Raw genomic sequence first — 6,306 nt, 5'->3', positions numbered from 1 at the left:
TTTTCTTGCTGTCACGTATCTGGGCCTAATTCTCTGTAGGTAACTCAGAAAATTATGCCAATTTACGTGAGTGATCCTCAGATATGTACGCAACTTTCATTCAATTTGAGCATTTTCATCTGAGCAAGTCTGGTGCCATTTTAAAATTCGTCTTTATGGACTGTTCTGTTTTGACAGATTCTGCCTTTTATTTCGCATTGCTTCTTTCGCTGTGTTGGGTGGATTTCTTTGTTCCATCACCTTCCAGTAGCTTTGGGCAATGTCCAGAAGTGTTAAGAATGATTGTGTCACCTCTGAACATGTGAGTTTTTGATTATGCACTAACCCTCTAATGAGTTTGTTTCGAGTTTGGTGTGAAGGAAGTTTTCAAGGGTCAAGAGAGGAGGATGATATACTATGATCAAGAAGAGTGAAAGGTCTAAGCTTGGGGATGCCCCGGTGGTTCACCCCTGCATATATCAAGAAGACTCAAGCGTCTAAGCTTGGGGATGCCCAAGGCATCCCCTTCTTCATCGACAACATTATCAGGTTCCTCCCCTGAAACTATATTTTTATTCCATCACATCTTATGTGCTTTGCTTGGAGCGTCGGTTTGTTTTTGTTTTTTGTTTTGTTTGAATAAAATAGATCCTAGCATTCACTTTGTGGGAGAGAGACACGCTCCGCTGTAGCATATGGACAAGTATGTCCTTAGTTTCTACTCATAGTATTCATGGCGAAGTTTCTTCTTCGTTAAATTGTTATATGGTTGGAATTGGAAAATGATACATGTAGTAATTGCTATAATGTCTTGGGTAATGTGATACTTGGCAATTGTTGTGCTCATGTTTAAGCTCTTGCATCATATGCTTTGCACCCATTAATGAAGAAATACATAGAGCATGCTAAAATTTGGTTTGCATAATTGGTCTCTCTAAGGTCTAGATAATTTCTAGTATTGAGTTTGAACAACAAGGAAGACGGTGTAGAGTCTTATAATGTTTACAATATGTCTTTTATGTGAGTTTTGCTGCACCAGTTCATCCTTGTGTTTGTTTCAAATAAGCCTTGCTAGCCTAAACCTTGTATCGAGAGGGAATACTTCTCATGCATCCAAAATACTTGAGCCAACCACTATGCCATTTGTGTCCACCATACCTACCTACTACATGGTATTTTCCACCATTCCAAAGTAAATTGCTTGAGTGCTACCTTTAAAATTCCATCATTCACCTTTGCAATATATAGCTCATGGGACAAATAGCTTAAAAACTATTGTGGTATTGAATATGTAATCATGCACTTTATCTCTTATTAAGTTGCTTGTTGTGCGATAACCATGTTCACTGGGGACGCCATCAACTACTCTTTGTTGAATTTCATGTGAGTTGCTATGCATGTTCGTCTTGTCTGAAGTAAGAGCGATCTACCACCTTATGGTTAAGCATGCATATTGTTAGAGAAGAACATTGGGCCGCTAACTAAAGCCATGATCCATGGTGGAAGTTTCAGTTTTGGACAAATATCCTCAATCTCATATGAGAAAATTATTAATTGTTGTTACATGCTTATGCATAAAAGAGGAGTCCATTATCTGTTGTCTATGTTGTCCCGGTATGGATGTCTAAGTTGAGAATAATCAATAGCGAGAAATCCAATGTGAGCTTTCTCCTTAGACCTTTGTACAGGCGGCATAGAGGTACCCCTTTGTGACACTTGGTTAAAACATGTGCATTGTGATGATCCGGTAGTCCAAGCTAATTAGGACAAGGTGCGGGCACTATTAGTATACTATGCATGAGGCTTGCAACTTGTAAGATATAATTTACATGATACATATGCTTTATTACTACCGTTGACAAAATTGTTTCATGTTTTCAAAATCAAAGCTCTAGCACAAATATAGCAATCGATGCTTTTCCTCTATGGAGGACTATTCTTTTACTTTCATTGTTGAGTCAGTTCACCTATCTCTCTCCACCTTAAGAAGCAAACACTTGTGTGAACTGTGCATTGATTCCTACATACTTGCATATTGCACTTATTATATTACTCTATGTTGACAATATCCATGAGATATGCATGTTATAAGTTGGAAGCAACCGCTGAAACTTCATCTTCCTTTGTGTTGCTTCAATGTCTTTACTTTGAATTATTGCTTTATGAGTTAACTCTTATGCAAGACTTATTGATGCTTGTCTCGAAGTACTATTCATGAAAAGTCTTTGCTATATGATTCATTTGTTTACTCATGTCATATACATTGTTTTGATCGCTGCATTCACTACATTTGCTTTACAAATAGTATGATCAAGATTATGATGGCATGTCACTCCAGAAATTATCTGTGTTATCGTTTTACCTGCTCGGGACGAGCAGAACTAAGCTTGGGGATGCTGATACGTCTCCGACGTATCGATAATTTCTTATGTTCCATGCCACATTATTGATGTTATCTACATGTTTTATGCACACTTTATGTCATATTCGTGCATTTTCTGGAACTAACCTATTAACAAGATGCCGAAGTGCCAGTTCCTGTTTTCTGCTGTTTTTGGTTTCAGAAATCCTAGTAACGAAATATTCTCGGAATCGGACGAAATCAACGCCCAGGTTCCTATTTTGCCCGGAAGCATCCAGAACACACGAGAACCGCCAGAGAGGGGGCACAGGCCCACCAAACCCTAGGGCGGCGCGGCCAGGGGGGCCCGCGCCACCCTATGGTGTGGGCACCCCTTCGACCCTCTGGCGCCGCCTCTTCGCCTATTTAAAGCCTCCGTCGCGAAAACCCTGATGCGTTCGACGAAACCCACAGAAACCTTCCAGAGCCGCCGCCATCGCGAAGCCAAGATCTGGGGGACAGGAGTCTCTGTTCCGGCACGCTGCCGGAACGGGGAAGTGCCCCCGGAAGGCTTCTCCATCATCACCACCGCCATCTTCATCACCGCTGCTGCTCCCATGAGGAGGGAGTAGTTCTCCATCGAGGCTCGGGGCTGTACCGGTAGCTATGTGGTTCATCTCTCTCCTATGTACTTCAATACAATAATCTCATGAGCTGCCTTACATGATTGAGATTCATATGATGATGCTTGTAATCTAGATGTCGTTATGCTAGTCAAGTGAATTTTACTTATGTGATCTCCGGAGACTCCTTGTCCCACGTGTGTAAAGGTGACAGTGTGTGCACCGTGTGGGTCTCTTAGGCTATATTTCACAGAATACTTATTCACTGTTATGAATGGCATAGTGAAGTGCTTATTTATATCTCTTTATGATTGCAATGTATTTTGTATCACAATTTATCTATGTGCTACTCTAGCAATGTTATTAAAGTAGTTTTATTCCTCCTACACGGTGTAATGGTGACAGTGTGTGCATCCGTGTTAGTACTTGGTTTATGCTATGATCATGATCTCTTGTAGATTGCGAAGTTAACTATTGCTATGATAGTATTGATGTGTACTATTCCTCCTACATAAGCATGAAGGTGACAGTGTGCATGCTATGTTAGTACTTGGTTTAGTCGAATTGATCTTTCATGCACTCTAAGGTTACTTAAATATGAACATTGAATTGTGGAGCTTGTTAACTCCGGCATTGAGGGTTCGTGTAATCCTACGCAATGTCTTCATCATCCAACAAGAGTGTAGAGTATGCATTTATCTATTCTGTTATGTGATCAATGTTGAGAGTGTCCACTAGTGAAAGTCTAATCCCTAGGCCTTGTTCCTAAATACTGCTATCGCTGCTTGTTTACTGTTTTACTGCGTTACTACTGTTGCAATACTACCACCATCAACTACACGCCAGCAAGCTATTTTCTGGCACCGTTGCTACTGCTCATATATATTCATACCACCTGTATTTCACTATCTCTTCGCCGAACTAGTGCACCTATTAGGTGTGTTGGGGACACAAGAGACTTCTTGCTTTGTGGTTGCAGGGTTGCATGAGAGGGATATCTTTGACCTCTTCCTCCCTGAGTTCGATAAACCTTGGGTGATCCACTTAAGGGAAAACTTGCTGCTGTTCTACAAACCTCTGCTCTTGGAGGCCCAACACTGTCTACAGGAAAAGGAGGGGGGCGTAGACATCAAGCTATTTTTCTGGCACCGTTGCCGGGGAGGAAAGGTAAAAGGTACTCACCCTCCGGATCTCGGCTACTAAGCTATTTTCCGGCGCCGTTGTAAGTACTCGAAGCTATTTCCTTTAGATCCTGCAATTGCATCTTTTTGTTTCTTGTTTACACTAGTTTGGCATAATGGACAAGAATGATCTTCTTATTCTATTTCCTGATTTAAAACATGGATTGTTTGATGCGAAAATTAAAAAACCTATAGAATCTTATTTGCATGCTGGTAGTAATATTAGTATGAACGCTTTGAACACCATTGTTGATAATAATATAGAAAGTTCTAAGCTTGGGGAAGCTGGTTTTCATGATCTTTTTAGTCCCCCAAGCATTGAGGAGAAAATTTTCTTTGATGATACTTTGCCTCCTATTTATGATGATTATAATGATATTGGTCTTTTAGTGCCGCCTACTATGGAGAGTAATTTTTATGATGATAATACTATGCCTCCTACACTTGATGAGAATAATAATGATAGCTACTTTGTTGAATTTGCCCCTACTACAATTAATAAGAATAACTATGCTTATGTTGGGAGTAGTAATAATTTTATGCATGAGACTCATGATAAGAATGCTTTATGTGATAGTTATATTGTTGAGTTTGCTCATGACACTACTGAAAGTTATTATGAGAGAGGAAAATATGGTTGTAGAAATTTTCATGTTACTAAAACACCTCTCTATGTGCTGAAATTTTTGAAGCTATACTTGTTTTATCTTCCTATGCTTGTTACTTTGCTTTTCATGAACTTGTTTATTTACAAGATTCCTATGCATAGGAAGCATGTTATACTTAAATGTGTTTTGAATTTGCCTCTTGATGCTCTCTTTTGCTTCAAATACTATTTGTTGCGAGTGCATCATTAAAACTGCTGAGCCCATCTTAATGGCTATAAAGAAAGAACTTCTTGGGAGATAACCCATGTGTTATTTTGCTACAGTACTTTGTTTTATATTTGTGTCTTGGAAGTTGTTTACTACTGTAGCAACCTCTCCTTATCTTAGTTTTGTGTTTTGTTGTGCCAAGTAAAGTCTTTGATAGAAAAGTTCATACTAGATTTGGATTACTGTGCAGAAACTGTTTTCTTGCTGTCACGAATCTGGGCCTAATTCTCTGTAGGTAACTCAGAAAATTATGCCAATTTACGTGAGTGATCCTCAGATATGTACGCAACTTTCATTCAATTTGAGCATTTTCATCTGAGCAAGTCTGGTGCCATTTTAAAATTCGTCTTTACGGACTGTTCTGTTTTGACAGATTCTGCCTTTTATTTCGCATTGCTTCTTTCGCTGTGTTGGGTGGATTTCTTTGTTCCATCACCTTCCAGTAGCTTTGGGCAATGTCCAGAAGTGTTAAGAATGATTGTGTCACCTCTGAACATGTGAGTTTTTGATTATGCACTAACCCTCTAATGAGTTTGTTTCGAGTTTGGTGTGAAGGAAGTTTTCAAGGGTCAAGAGAGGAGGATGATATACTATGATCAAGAAGAGTGAAAGGTCTAAGCTTGGGGATGCCCCGGTGGTTCACCCCTGCATATATCAAGAAGACTCAAGCGTCTAAGCTTGGGGATGCCCAAGGCATCCCCTTCTTCATCGACAACATTATCAGGTTCCTCCCCTGAAACTATATTTTTATTCCATCACATCTTATGTGCTTTGCTTGGAGCGTCGGTTTGTTTTTGTTTTTTGTTTTGTTTGAATAAAATAGATCCTAGCATTCACTTTGTGGGAGAGAGACACGCTCCGCTGTAGCATATGGACAAGTATGTCCTTAGTTTCTACTCATAGTATTCATGGCGAAGTTTCTTCTTCGTTAAATTGTTATATGGTTGGAATTGGAAAATGATACATGTAGTAATTGCTATAATGTCTTGGGTAATGTGATACTTGGCAATTGCTGTGCTCATATTTAAGCTCTTGCATCATATGCTTTGCACCCATTAATGAAGAAATACATAGAGCATGCTAAAATTTGGTTTGCATAATTGGTCTCTCTAAGGTCTAGATAATTTCTAGTATTGAGTTTGAACAACAAGGAAGACGGTGTAGAGTCTTATAATGTTTACAATATGTCTTTTATGTGAGTTTTGATGCACCAGTTCATCCTTGTGTTTGTTTCAAATAAGCCTTGCTAGCCTAAAACTTGTATCGAGAGGGAATACTTCTCATGCATCCAAAATACTTGAGCCAAC

Source organism: Lolium perenne, chromosome 6, assembly GCF_019359855.2.
Source record: "Lolium perenne isolate Kyuss_39 chromosome 6, Kyuss_2.0, whole genome shotgun sequence".
In the NCBI taxonomy this organism is placed as follows: domain Eukaryota; kingdom Viridiplantae; phylum Streptophyta; class Magnoliopsida; order Poales; family Poaceae; genus Lolium; species Lolium perenne.
This window is presented reverse-complemented; position numbering follows the sequence as displayed.